General features: G+C 44.3%; 1 long non-coding RNA gene across 1 annotated transcript; it reads right to left on the reverse strand.

Moving 5' to 3' along the window:
* Positions 1–9,351: 9,351 nt before the first annotated feature.
* On the reverse strand, positions 9,352–11,456 carry LOC135554381 (uncharacterized). Its single transcript, XR_010457689.1, has 3 exons — positions 11,327–11,456; positions 9,611–9,713; positions 9,352–9,417 (listed from the first exon to the last, which is right to left on the reverse strand). It is a non-coding gene; the product is annotated as an uncharacterized LOC135554381 (long non-coding RNA).
* Positions 11,457–15,760: the final 4,304 nt, after the last annotated feature.

Raw genomic sequence — 15,760 nt, forward strand, 5'->3', positions numbered from 1 at the left:
CAGCTTGCTCACTAACATTTTGAAAGTATGATGTTGACATGATCAGTCCAATCAAAGCTATGGTAGATATAATGTAATTTTATGTAATTTTATCTGTGGCCAATGACCTTGAGCCTTCTTGGATGGGCACTTCTAATGTGAATCTATGGCAGCACCCAAGGGACTTGAATTTTATAGCACTCTCTGTAGATTTTGCTGTGAAGTAGTGTCCCCATGAGTGACAGAACACTGAGCCAATCACAGCGCAACTAGAGAATATTACCAACCCCTACACTCTGTATTTCTTGCTGTCTGCATCACCACCACAGAAAGCACGGAGCTAGCCTGAAACACCTGCATTTTGGAGCTGCCTTACTTAAGAAAGCACTGACCTCGCCTGAAACACCTGCATTTTGGAGATGCATTACTTAAGAAAGCACTGAGCTAGCCTGAAACACCTGCATTTTGGAGCTGCATTACTTAAGAAAGCACTGAGCTAGGCTGAAACACCTGCATTTTGGAGCTGCATTACTTAAGAAAGCACTGAGCTAGCCTGAAACACTGCATTTTGGAGCTGCATTACTTAAGAAAGCACTGAGCTAGCCTGAAACACTGCATTTTGGAGCTGCATTACTTCAGAAAGCACTGAGCTAGCCTGAAACACCTGCATTTTGGAGCTGCATTACTTAAGAAAGCACGGAGCTAGCCTGAAACACCTGCATTTTGGAGCTGCCTTAAGAAAGCACTGAGCTAGCCTGAAACACCTGCATTTTGGAGCTGCCTTACTTAAGAAAGCACTGAGCTAGCCTGAAACACCTGCATTTTGGAGCTGCCTTACTTAAGAAAGCACTGAGCCACTGCATTTTTTGGAGCTGCATTACTTAAGAAAGCACTGAGCTAGCCTGAAACACTGCATTTTGGAGCTGCATTACTTAAGAAAGCACTGAGCTAGCCTGAAACACCTGCATTTTGGAGCTGCATTACTTAAGAAAGCACTGAGCTAGGCTGAAACACCTGCATTTTGGAGCTGCATTACTTAAGAAAGCACTGAGCTAGCCTGAAACACTGCATTTTGGAGCTGCATTACTTCAGAAAGCACTGAGCTAGCCTGAAACACCTGCATTTTGGAGCTGCATTACTTAAGAAAGCACGGAGCTAGCCTGAAACACCTGCATTTTGGAGCTGCCTTACTTAAGAAAGCACTGAGCTAGCCTGAAACACCTGCATTTTGGAGCTGCCTTACTTAAGAAAGCACTGAGCTAGCCTGAAACACCTGCATTTTGGAGCTGCCTTACTTAAGAAAGCAAAAAAGAGACCATATTTGTATGCAGCTTTATTAACTCAAAGATGATTTCAAATCAAATTGTATTGGTCATACACATGGTTAGCCTGGCAGATGTTATTGCGAGTGTAGCGAAATACTTTGTTTACGTTGTTTGCAAACTTATATGTGACACGTACTTATGCCAAAATATTTTTTAGCTAAACAGGCTCTGCCCCACCTGCCCTGAATGACGTGTCAGGGAAAGGGAAAGGGGGATACCTAGTCAGTTGTACAACTGTCACCACTGATTATAATTAATGGAAGACATTTTATTAAGTTTTTATTTTACCCCCTTTTCTCCCCAATTGTTAGTAGTTACTATCTTGTCTCATCGCTACAACTCCCGTACTTGCTCGGAAGATACAAAGGTCGAAAGCCATGTGTCCTCCGAAACACAACCCAACCAAGCTGCTTCTTAACATAGCGCGCATCCAACCCGGAAGCACCATGCACCTGGTGACCAGTGAGAGTTATTTCTGGAAAGGTGGATTTTTAAAAGTAGGAGCTCGAACTGTTTGGGCACAGACCTGGATAGCATGACAGAATGCTGCAGGCTGTCTCTGCAGTAGATTGCAACTCCATCCCCTTTGGCAGTTCTATATTGGTGGTAAATGTTGTAGTTGGGGATAGAAATTTCTGAATTTTTGGTGGCCTTCCTTAGCCAGGATTCAGACACGGCTCGGACATCAGGGTTGGCGGAGTGTGCTAAAGCAGTGAAAAAAGCTAATTTAGGGAGGTAGGTACAGTTGGATCAGTAATCCATAATATATACTGTATAGGTACAGTATCTGAATGGTGCCTGGAGGTCCCTTTAATAGTGCTAAAACATCAGGAGAGCAGCACAGGAATAGTAGTACAGTGCCCATGACCGTTTATTTTAAGGATTACTGTGCAAATCCTCTGGTGACCTGGAAACTTCCTACAGATTGTAATTTGACCTATAAATTGTCACAGCAAAATAATCCTGCAGCAACAGGATTTGAAAGTTTAGTCCATAATGTTGATTGATCAGCGGTTAGGCTATTAGCTGGCCAAAAGTAGGCTACATGAAAAGGGCCATAATGTTAGTGTGGGTTTTCAGTGTACTGTATGTACTGTATGTACTGTATGTAAATCACGAAGTTCATCTGCATTTCCAGCGGTGCAGGGAATTAAAATCCTAATTCTGTCGTGAGAGTAAACTTTGGGTCTCCTAAAGGTAAAAATAAAAATTAGGCTTTCTCTTGGGTCACTACTGTACCGATCAATCAAATTGATTCATGAAGTCCTTTTTACATCATCAGTTGTCACAAAGTGCTTATACATTAACCCAGCCTAAAACCCCTGAGAGCTCCATACTGTTGCTGATGGCGCCGACAGAGATAGTTGCCTCGCTTCGAGTGCTTAGGAAACTATGCAGGGGGCTGAAGAAATGTGTCTTGTCACCCAAAACCCTGACAAGCTTTTACAGATGCACATTTAAGAGCATCGTGTCGGGCTGTATCACAGCCGTGTACGGCAACTGCACCGCCATCAACCACAAGGCTCTCCAGAGGGTGGTGCGGTCTGCACAAAGCATCACCGGAGTCAAAATACCTGCTCTCCATGACACCTACAACACCCAATGTCACAGGAAGGCCAAAAGGATAATCAAGGACAACAACCACTCAAGCCACTGCCTGTTCACACCGCTGCCATCCAGAAGGCGAGGACAATACAGGTGCATCAAAGCTGGGACCGAGAGACTGAAAAACAGCTTCTATCTCAAGGCCATCAGACTGCTAAACAGCAATCACTTATCTCAGAGAGGCTGCTGCCTACATTGAGACCCAATCACTGGCCACTTTAATAAATTGATCACTAGTCACTTTAAACAATGCCACTTTAAGTAATGCCACTTTGATAATGTTGACATATCTTACATTACTCATGTCAAATGTATATTCTGTATTTTATACCATCTATTACACCTCGCCTATGCCGCTCGGCCATCACTCATACATATACATACATGTACATATTCTCATTCACCACTTTAGATTTGTGTGTATTAGGTAGTTGTTGGGAAATTGTTAGATTACTTGTTAGATATTACTACACTGTCAGAACTAGAAGCACAAGCATTTTGCTACACTCGCATTAACATCTGCTAACCATGTGTATGTGTATGAGCAATCAATCCAGATGTAGAAGCACGGCGGCTAAAAACTCCCAGGAAAGGCTGGAACCTACTGTAGGAAGAAACCTAGAGAGGAACCAGGCTCTGTGTGCTATGCTTTCTATACACAGATGAGTCTATTTTTCATTTGTGTTGTTGTTGTGTGTAGTCCGTTAAGTTAAAGTCTGTATCAAGTGTGTACACTTACCGAATCCCCCCCGGTCTTTAGCCACACGTGCGTCACCAAAGTGCCGGTCTCTATGAGATGAGAAGCATGACTGAGACATGTGCTTTGTGTAACTCAGCTCAAAAGAATAAATCAGGTTGGTTAATCAAGTTTCATTGAACTGGCAGTCTTCTTTTCAATGTAATTCCAACACCAAAGGAAAATAAACCCTTAAGAGCAGAGATGCTCGCCCACACAAACACAGCTAGTCTTGTGTGTTCTGGCAAAGCGCAGGGACCTAAGAAATAGGAGGTTTCTTCTCTGTCTCCCAGCAGTATCTAGGCAACCTCCTCACAACCAATCAATTTGAGATCAAAGGACAGTTCAAGCTGTCACTCCACTGTGCATCGACCTAGTTCCGTTATGTTCTCACAGCAACCACTGCTTCCTTCACAGTGGATCACCTGCTAATTAGTGTGCCTCTCTGCTGGCTTCCCTAGGTGGAAGGCTGCTCTGACCCTGCATCTCCTTCTGAGGGATATTAGCCACAGCAACAGTCTCAGTCTACACTCTACATCCAGCTGAACCTACAGTTTAACACACAGTAGACTTCTCCCATTATTCGTTAGGTTAACACAAGCAAACAGGAAAAGATGAGTGTTGTGGAACTCATAATTGATTTGCCATTGTGCTGTCGAAATGTTACAATATGCATTATGTTACAATATCCATGTTTTACGGAAACAACTGTTCTCACAGTTCCAACAAACACACTCCAGTAATTTGCATAAGACAATATATGTCAGATTACAGTTATAATGAGGCTACCAGTATCTGAAGAACAGCAGAGTTCAATAAAAGCCTGTTTCCTAATGATCCAAGGATCCCTCATAATAATCCTTTAGTTGGGTTTGAGATGGCGGAGGGTGGGAGAATGTCTGTTGTGGCACAGGGCTCATAGAGGTATCGTTAGTACAGTAGTCTATAGTGCATCTCGTTAGTGTCTCTTTAAGGGGCTGAGTGGAGGACCCAGGGCACACAGCAGATGGTGGCTGGCTGCAGGTTCAGAACTATGCCCCGGGTTAACCGGGTGGCATGTCAGCACTGTATGCCTGCCTGCAGTACAGTACAACACACACAGCAGTGAGGTGGTGGTAGTGGGCCAATCCTGTTTCTTTGTTATGTCTACAGTATAGAGACAGCCATCTCTTATGATGGAGGGTGACAGTATGGGCCATGATGACTTCTGTGAATGATATGTGTGACAAAACAACGTTTGTAGTCATGGATGATATGGTTTATGTGAATACAGTGCATTCGGAAAGTATTCAGACACCTTCCCTCGTACCAAAAAATGTCTGCAGCATTGAGAGTCCCCAAGAACAAAATGGCCTCCATTATCCTTAAATGGAATACGTTTGGAACCACCAAGACTCTTCCTAGAGCTGCTCTGGTCACCCAGAGCAAACAGGGGAGAAGGGCCTTGGTCTGGGAGGTGACCAAGAACCCGATGACAGAGCTCCAGAGTTCCTTTGTGGAGATGGGAGAACCTTCCAGAAGGACAACCATCTCTGCAGCACTCCACCAATCAGGCCTTTATGATAAAGTGGCCAGATGGAAGCCACGCCTCAGTAAAAGGCACATGACAGCCCAATTGGAGTTTAGCAAAAGGCACCTAAAGGACTCAGACAATGGGAAATAAGATTCTCTGGTCTGATGAAACTTTTTGACCTGAATGCCAAGTGTGACGTCTGGAGGAAACCTGGTACTATCCGTACGGTGAAGCATGGTGGTGGCAGCCTCATACTGTGAGATGTTTTTCAGCCACAGGGACTGGGAGACTGGGAGAGTCAGGACTGGGAGAGTCAGGATAGAGGAAAAGATGAACGGAGCCAAGTACAGAGAGATCCTTGATGAAAACCTGCTCCAGAGCGCTAAGGACCTCAGACTGGGGCGAAGTTTCACCTTCCAACAGGACAACAACCCTAAGCACATAGCCAAGACAAGTGGATTTGGGACAAGCCGCAGGAGTGGCTTTGGGACAAGTCTCTGAATGTCCTTGAGTGGCCCAGCCAGATCCCGGGCACTTCTGGAGAGACCTAAAAATAGCTGTGCAGCGACTCTCCTCATCCAACCTGTCAGAACTTGAGAAGATCTGCAGAGAAGAATGGGAGAGACTCCCCAAATACAGGTGTGCCAGGCTTGTAGCGTCATACCCAAGAAAACTCTAGGCTGTAATCGCTGCCAAAGGTGCTTCAACAAAGTACTGAGTAAATGGTCTGAATACTTATGTAAATGTGATATTTCAGTTATTTCTTTTAAATAGATTTACAAACATTTCTAAAAACATGTTTTTGCTTTGTCATTATGCGGAATTCTGTGTAGATTGATGAGGGAACAAAAACGATTTAATCAATTTTAGAATAAGGCTGTAATGCAACAAAATGTGGAAAAAGTCAAGGGGTCTGAATACTTTCCGAATGCACTGTATGTTTAACAAAGAATTACAGCAAATGAGTGACTGTCTCAACATTTTTTTAAATAGTTAAATCTATTGAAAATGAAAGCTGGTTAGGTCATTGTAAATTCCAAGGCCATTTGCAGTTAAACATTTTATTTGTCACCAATGCTCAAAATATAAACAATAGATTGATTTCATGGAGATCTATATTTGAATTAATGTAGGAAGTGAAACTTGGAGTGTTGTTTAGCCAGGAGTGTCCTCACCCTCCCACACTGCAGGATGCTAGCCTGTTCCCCGTGGAGACAGAGGCAGCAGTGTCTATAGATAAACCCACTCCAGGCAGTAGAGAGGATGAGTGAGTGGTGGAGCACAACAAAAGCTAGAGGGGGCTGTGTAGGCAGGTGCTCCTGAGGGGGTTGGAAAGGATCAACACCCTTTTGGATCCAAAATGTGAAAGTGGGTTTTATTTAAACTTTTGCTGTGTGCTGTAAGCTATTTTTCTATTAAGGAGCTGAAGAGAGGTTGGTTGGTTGGGATATGCCATAGATGGATATAGAGACATACTGTATAAGGTTGGTTCTTGCAAAGATGTCTTAAAAGGATGAATGATGAGTCAAAGCTGAACTAATTTCTCGAAAAATGTGGTAGGGTTGAATCAATTATTCACTGAGAAAGAGGTTTCCAGCCTTAGCCTAGGTGTGCTATAACATGTGCTATAACATTTTTAGCCTATAAAACTGAGTATTGTAAACAAGTTCCTCTATCATATATTATGGCGAGACGTTGTCTTGTTATCACTTTATGAAAACAGTACAAGCTGACCTAGATATTATAGAAAAGGGAAGTGCATCTCAGTTGCTAACAGTGGTGAGAAAATAAACTGCCTTGTCCCTATGGAAACTGGAAGGACTCAACATAACCACACTCTGCTGGCACCTAATTGTCATCCAAACACATGTACTGTCCAGGAGAAGCTTCAAATAAATCATCTCACTTAAGGTCAACCCAACCTCCGCTGCAGTAGTTTGAATGAGACATGACAGCCTGTTGATTGATGTTGATAAGGTGTAGACAGACAGGAAAGTGGCAGATTTCCAGAAAGGGAACCGGCTCTTATCTGAACTGTTAATGAGGAAAATAAAAGGTTATCAGGAAGCTGAAAGGAACAGGGAAATGATTTCCTCATATGCAGATCTATTTGTAGCAGCACCTTCCATGTTAAACCTGGCAGCGTGGCTGTGAATATATCATCTCCAGAGTAGATGTACCATCTAATGGAGACAGTATCAGACTAACAGTACGTTCTGAGCAGGCGTAGCAGACATCTTTCATCTATTCAAACATTAAATTATTTTAGGATCTGATTGTGATCGGTGTAAATGAGAAAAAAAGAGTCTGCCTTTGTCCACCTTAGTTAAGATATAAAAAACCATACTACAATAGCTATATGCATGCTGAACACCAGAGAGGGAGATTGCCAACTTATTAAGAGGACAGAAATCAAAAATATCAGATGATGGGTTGCCATTGGCAACAAGTCTCCGGCCACATCTCCATATTTTCTGCATTGCATTCATGCTATAACGTGCTCACATCAGAAGGTTATGCTACATGTGAACAAGAAAGGGAAGATAACCTTCCTAAATGACTACCACCCCATAGCATTCACTTCGGTAACCATGAAGTGCTTTGATAGGCTGGTCATGGCTCACATCAACACCATCATGCCGTAAAACCCTAGACCCACTCCAATTCGCATACCGCCCCAACAGATCCACAAATGACACATTCTCAATCGCACTCCACGCTGCCCTTTCCCACTTGGACAAAAGGAACACCTATGTGAGAATGCTGTTCATTGATTACAGCTCAGCGTTCAACACCATAGTGCCCACAAAGCTCATCACTAAGCTAAGGACCCTGGGACTAAACATCTCCCTATGCAACTGGATCCTGGACCTCTTAACGGGCTGCCGCCATGTTGTAAGGGTAGGCACAACACATCTGCCACGCTGATCCTCAACACAGGGGCCCCTAAGGGGTGCGTGCTTAGTCCCCTCCTGTACTTCCTGTTCACCATCATGAAGTTTGTTGACGACACAACAGTGGTTAGCTTGGTCACCGACAATGATGAAACAGCCTATAGGGAGGAGGTCAAAGATCTGGCAGTCTGGTTTCAGGACAACAACCTCTCCCTAAACTTGAGCAAGACATAGGAGCTGATCGTGGACTACAGGAAAAGGATGGCCGAACAGGCCCCCATTCACATCGATGGGGCTGTAGTAGAGTTGGTTGAGAGTTAAGTTCCTTGATGTCCAAATTCCCATCAAACTATCATGGTCAAAACACACCAAGACAGTCATGAAGAGGGCACAACAACACCTTTTCCCCCTCAAGAGACTGAAAATATTTGGCATGGGTCCCCAGATCCTCTAAAAGTTCTACAGCTGCACAATCGAGAGTATCCTGACAGGTTGCATCACCGCCTGGTATGGCAACTGCTCGGCGCTACAGATGGTAGTGCGTACGGCCCAGTACATCGCTGGGACCAAGCTTCCTAACAGGACCTATATACTAGGCGGTATCAGAGGAAGGCACTAAAAAATGGTTAAAGTCTCCAGTCACCTAAGTCATAGACTGTTCTCTCTGCTACCGCACAGCAAGCGGTACCGGAGTGCCAAGTCTAGGTCCAAAAGGCTCCTTAACAGCTTCTACCCCAAAGCCATAAGACTGCTGAACAATCAATCAAATGGCCACCCGTACTATTTACATTGACTCTCCCACTCGCTGTTTATTATCTATGCATAGTCACTTTACCCCTGTACAAATGATCTCGACTAACCTGTACCGCTGCACATTAACTTGGTACCGGTACCCCCTGTATAAAGCCTCGTCATTATTATTTTATTGTGTTACGTTTTATTCTGTTTCTTAAAACTGCATTGTTGGTTAAGGGCTGGCAAGTAAGAATTGTACGTATTGTATTCGGCGCATGTGACAAATAAAATTGTATTTGATATAACACAATGTTGAAGAGTGTATGAAAAACATGGCTTGGTTGTAGAGTCAAAGGACCATTCAAATAGAGGAAACGTTAGGTGCTGGTATCAGGCCGGTAGTAACCACTGTAGTAACCACTACAGAATGTCTGTCCACAGCAATGAGGAGTCACAATGTCCAAGGGAGGGGGTTTAATTGACAGCAAGGATCCACACAAACACACATACAGACACAGACATACAGACACAGACACACATACAGACACAGACACAGACACACATACAGACACACATACACACACATACAGACACACGGCTGACGTCAATGAATAACTTTAGACAGTGGTTCTACAAGGGCAGAAGAGAAAGGACATATTATACAGTAGTACACAATAATATGTAAAAGAGGTAAGGCTATACACAGACACACCTTGACTTGTCTTAACTGAATGATAATGCAGCATATAAGAATATGATTGCCAATAGCAGGATAAAGCTGCAGTATTTTTACTGCTACATAATACAGATCCAACATGCTCACATAGACTGTAAATGTAATGTGGCCCGAGAGTACACGTGACCATCGCATGGTGAGAAACGTCTGTCCACTTGTCTTCACCGCAACTCACTGGCTGGAGGTGGGACTGTGAAAAACATAAGAGTGATTGACTGAGGAGCTGTCGGGATTCTAACTAATGGGACAAACCAGGGGTGCGTAGAGACATACCATAACTGACTGTGTGCCGTTTTGTTTTACAGTGTGAACGTTACAGAGAGGTGAAGACACTGGTTGTAAAAACATCCAGATGTGTGAAAGCTCCCACAGAGACCCTGTAGCACACTGTGAATGGCTGGGGAAGGGATTCTTAAGGAATCGCTAACCGGTTATTGCAGATCTTCCTGTTTTATTATGCACAAAGACTGGCCAACAAATCAATTGTATCACTTGCTGACCAACTACAAAGGGACAACATTCTTGTGTCGTTTTCCAATCGATAGTGATCAGTCAACATCAATAGTAGCTACCTACTGAGGTCTGTTTAGGGAGACATCATGTTCAAATGGGAAAAATACACGGGTCGTGACAATGGTAGTTAATCTGATCACAAGCGAAGCGAAGGCCCACAATGACTCATGTTGAACCATAAACAGCCCGACCACAGACAGATGCTGATGGAGCAGCCAGTGCAGTAACTGTTTCTGGTGGAGCCATGCCAAACGGCCTGTCACGATAAGCCCTAACCAGAGTTCATCTGGGGACCTTAAAGTTGTATAATACCTTTCCAATCCAGGATGACAGCAGGGCCAATTGCCACTGCAATGTAAACGCACGCACACGCACACACACGCAAACACGCACGCACACACGCACGCACGCACACACACACACGCGCAAACACGCACGCACACGCACACACACACACGCACACACGCACGCACACACACACGCACGCACGCACACGCACACACACGCACACACACACACGCACACACACACGCACACACGCACACACACACACACACACACACACACACACGCACACACACACACGCACACACACACACGCACACGCACGCACACACGCACGCACACAACTGTACCTGGGGTTCATCTTCCTGTTTGAATATCCCAAAAGTACACACCCATGGTTTTATTGATGTTCAGCATCCAATGCAGCGATGAACTTGATGTGACACCTAACCTTTTCTTTGTACTACAACATGTGTGGTTGACTGTGAAACAGTTCCCTTTTCATATCCTCCTTTCCTGTGAACACACCGAGATGACATGACCCCTGCTAAGCCGCTGTGACCATTCCGTTCTCCACCTCAGCGAAGAATAGGACATACTGTAGCTCCCAATTATCTACCATAACTTAATTTCTTCTCATTTAGGATGTATCTAATTTTGATCTTCTGACACAAACTTCTGACACAAACATTAAAAAATACAGTAGCCCAAAGTGAATGTTACTTCCTATCTGTTCTGTGTACATAGCCCATTCCCACAATAATAACATCTCTGTTGAGTTTCCTCAGCCTCTCTTCCTGTTTTCTGTTTCCTTCACATCAACAGAGGACTGTATTATACATAATGGGAGGAGAGGAACAGGGCAATTACACATTAGAACATAGTGGGGAGGGCCTGGCAGGCTGAAGGGCAGGAGGGCACATCAGGATACAGCCAAGTTGTTTGTAGCAGGGACACAGAGTGAGGCCGCTCAAACACTAAATGTCAAACACTATATTAGCTCACCGATAAGCTGTCAGATGCCCTAACGAGCCACGATATGGCTGGTCTCCTTCTCGCAGCCCTGCACACACACCACAACCTGGCCACACCGCACCTCACCCAGAACACAGGCAGGAGCAAGGAGGTTTGCTGCTCAATCATTCCAGTTGCTGAATAATACAAAGCAAACAGTGACCTACTTTTTCAAGCAGGGAACATGAGAGAGAGAAAACACGAAGTGGAGTCTGGGGAAAGGAGCTGGAATGAGGAAGTGGAGAGAAGACCTAGAGTGCATTGACAAGGGAGAGGGCGGGTTTGCTGTGTTGGCGCTGACAGGCTGGTACAGTAGAGGGTGTGAAAGGCTTAGTATACACCCTCTGTCTAACCAGGCGGGGTCTACACCAGGAGCTCCCATGAGAAGTGGGACTCCAGTCCAGAAGGCTGTTGTGTACCAGCCACAGCTTGTTGGCTTCTGTAATGTGATTAACAACACAGGCACAAGAATACCATAACTAGCCCCTATCCTGAAGGCCTCCAGGCACAAGGAATGCATTTCATAGAAAGAGGGCCTCACACATGTGTCATATCATCAATCTGGGCAATGTAGGCCAACGCCTTCTGATCTTACTCTTTTGCAGAATGTTCTATCCATTTTCTCTTTTGTTTTTGTTTCATTTGACCCCTGTTTTGTGGTCTCAGTTGTCTCCTATTGTCTACTTGTTGCCAGGGTGTACCCTGTGAAGTGAGATGACAAGCAGATGCATGTCAAAATGTTCCAACAAAGATATATGGTAACTATAACACCACAGACACACACACACACACACACACACACACACACACACAAAACCAAATATGGCATGGTTGTGGTTAAAATACAAACAGATTTGAGGAAGGACATAACAAGCAAATCAAGAGCTCATGACTGGAGCTATTTACAAATCTTTAGTATTTATTGCCAAGTGGTTGTAGTTTTACTTTTACATCACTGTAAAGATGTATTTTACCGCAGTCAATCTTCGTTTTATGCATTCTAACACTCAGTTTGACTTAAGAGGCTTGTGCAAACTAGACAGTGCAGAAGGGAAAATGAAAAATGCACATCTGTAAGCAGAACTAAATGTAGGGCAGGCCATGTCACTGCTGTTGTGATCCCTGTTCTGAGGTCTCACTCTGTATAAAAATAGAGTGAATGTACAGACTGAATGTGGAGTGGGTGAACTGTGATAGGCCACTGTGTCATCGGTCTGTCACTGTCAAAGCCCCCTGCTACTGTCCTCATAGTAAAGGGAAACCCTAGCGGGCCTATCCCTAACCCCCTCCAATGTAATACTATATCAGGGCTAGGAGTTTTTCCTGCTCAAGACTCATGTCACATTTGAGTGACACTGTACTTTCTAGAGATACTGTACCTGCTAGAGATACTGTACCTGGTAGAGATACTGTACCTGCTAGAGATACTGTAACTGGTAGAGACACTGTACCTGCTAGAGACACTGTACCTGCTGGAGATACTGTACCTGGTAGAGATACTGTAACTGGTAGAGACACTGTACCTGCTAGATATACTGTACCTGCTAGATATACTGTACCTGCTAGAGACACTGTACCTGCTAGAGATACTGTAACTGGTAGAGATACTGTACCTGCTAGAGATACTGTAACTGGTAGAGACACTGTACCTGCTAGAGATACTGTAACTGGTAGAGATACTGTACCTGCTAGATATACTGTACCTGCTAGAGACACTGTACCTGCTAGAGATACTGTAACTGGTAGAGATACTGTACCTGCTAGAGACACTGTACCTGGTAGAGATACTGTACCTGCTAGATATACTGTACCTGCTAGAGACACTGTACCTGCTAGATATACTGTACCTGCTAGAGACACTGTACCTGCTAGAGATACTGTAACTGGTAGAGATACTGTACCTGCTAGAGATACTGTAACTGGTAGAGATACTGTACCTGCTAGAGATACTGTAACTGGTAGAGATACTGTACCTGCTAGAGATACTGTAACTGGTAGAGATACTGTACCTGCTAGAGACACTGTACCTGCTAGAGACACTGTACCTGCTAGAGACACTGTACCTGCTAGAGATACTGTAACTGGTAGAGATACTGTACCTGCTAGAGATACTGTAACTGGTAGAGTAAGTAGGCTATCCTTCACAAATCATTTGATCACAAAATGGTACATCCTGTTCTGACCTGACGAAGAACAATCCTCAGACATCTTCCCAGGTGGTATTACAAATGTTATAGTGTGCCAGCTTTGTTGTCTTCTTCAAATCCTTTTCTCTATTCACAAAGATGTAAGACACCGCAGACTATAGACTGGAGATGATCGTCTGAACTCACTAACCAAGGGACCAGCTGCTGAATAAGATGACCACCAGACTCGGTCTGAACCATGGAGTGTGTCACTGAGGGAAATACAAGTCGAGGACAAGTTTCATTCACATGCACATCCACCGAATACAACAGGTGTAGCCCTTACCGTGAAATGCTTACTTACAAACCCTAAACCAACAATGCAGTTCAAGAAATAGAGTTAAAAAATATTTACTATATAAACTAAAGTTAAATAATCCAATCAATCAAAAGGTAACACAAATAATGTACATACTGTAACAATAACGAGGCTATATACGGGGGTACCGGTACCGAGTCAATGTTCGGGGGTACAGGTTAGTCGAGGTCATTTGTGACTAGGCATAGATAAATAAACCGCGAGTAGAAGCAGTGGAAAAACAAAGGGTCAATGTAAATAGTCCGGGTGGCCATTTAAAAACTGAATCAGAACACTGCCCTGTGTGTGGTGGGAGCTCAAGGGCTCTCTAGGGCAGACTGTGAATATCATTCAAATACACTGCTACCCAATGGTGAAAGGGGGGCGTGAGTGAAAAGGTTTGGGAACCACTGACCTAATGCACTGTAACGTTAATGAACATAATTGCAAAGATGGAAGAAAAGTGCATGGTACAAAGCACAGGTTGGAAGAAGTCCACTTAACACTGTTCACACCAGCTGTTCAGAGCTGTTCATTCACGTCCCAGGTTGCAAACATATTGATCCTGATACTTTGCCACATTTTATAATCTACCTACCGTTACTATGGCAAGGTCCTCTGACATGGCAGAGGGTAACCTTATTGAATGGCACCTAGTTGTTTACAGTCAGGCACAGCCAGGCGTGGTCTAAACTCTCCTGCTATAAAAGGTACAGTGATATGATATGGCTTTACTGAGATAAGGACGGGTAGCCCTGGAGACATGATGGCACAAACTCAGGTCCATGCGGCCATGTAACCCTGTGGTGAACACGTCAACTGAGGAATAATAGGAGGTTTTCTGTGTGGGAAAAGCCTCTACCTTCTCCATGCAGTGTTCTGAATCAGTTCATGGAGGGCATTGATTCTACACTGAAGAACAATATAAATTCAACATGCAAGTTACAGATCATATTAGGAAATCAGTCAACTGAAATACATTCATTAGGCGCTAATCTATAGATTCCTTTACAAAAAAAAAAGGCAGGGGTGTGAATCAGAAAACCAGTCAGTTTGCCTTATGCAGTCCGACACATCTCCTTCACATTAAGTGGATCAGGCTGTTTGATTGTGGCCTGTGAAATGTTGTCCCACTCCTCACCAATGGCTGTGCGAAGGTGCTGGGGGGATTGGAACACGCTGTCATACGAGTCAATCCAGAGCATCCCAAACATGCTCAATGGGTGACATGTCTGGTAAGTATGCAGGCTATGGAAGAACTGGGATATTTTCAGCTTCCAGTAATTGTGTACAGACCATTGCAACATGGGGCCATGCATTATCATGCTGAAAAATGAGGTGATGGCGGCGGATGAATGGCACGACGATGGGCCTCAAGATCTCATCACGGTATCTCTGTGCTTTTAAATTGCTATTGATAAAATGCAATTGTGTTCATTGTCCGTAGCTTATGCCTGCACGTACCATAACCCCACTGCCACCATGGGGCACTCTGTTCACAATGTTGACATCAGCAAACCACTCGCCCACATGACACCATATACACTGTCTGCCATCTGCCCGGCGTAGTTGAAACTGGGATTCATCCATGAAGAGCACACTTATCCAGCGTGTCAGTGGACATTGAAGGTAAGCATTTGCCCACTGAAGTCGGTTACGACGCCAAACTGCAGTCAGGTCAAGACGGCGAGCATGCAGATGAGCCTCCCTGAGACGGTTTGTGACGGTTTGTGCAGACATTGTGTAAACCCATAGTTAAGATCAGCTGTTCGGGTGGCTGGTCTCAGACGAAGTCGGATGTGGAGGTCCTGGGCTGGCGTGGTTACACGTGGTCTGCATTTGTGAGGCCGGTTGGACAAACGACCAAATTCTCTAAAATGACATTGGAGGCGGTTTATGGTAGAGAAATTAGCATTCAATTATCTGGCAACAGGTCTGGTG

The sequence above is a fragment of the Oncorhynchus masou genome, chromosome 14, assembly GCF_036934945.1.
Source record: "Oncorhynchus masou masou isolate Uvic2021 chromosome 14, UVic_Omas_1.1, whole genome shotgun sequence".
In the NCBI taxonomy this organism is placed as follows: domain Eukaryota; kingdom Metazoa; phylum Chordata; class Actinopteri; order Salmoniformes; family Salmonidae; genus Oncorhynchus; species Oncorhynchus masou.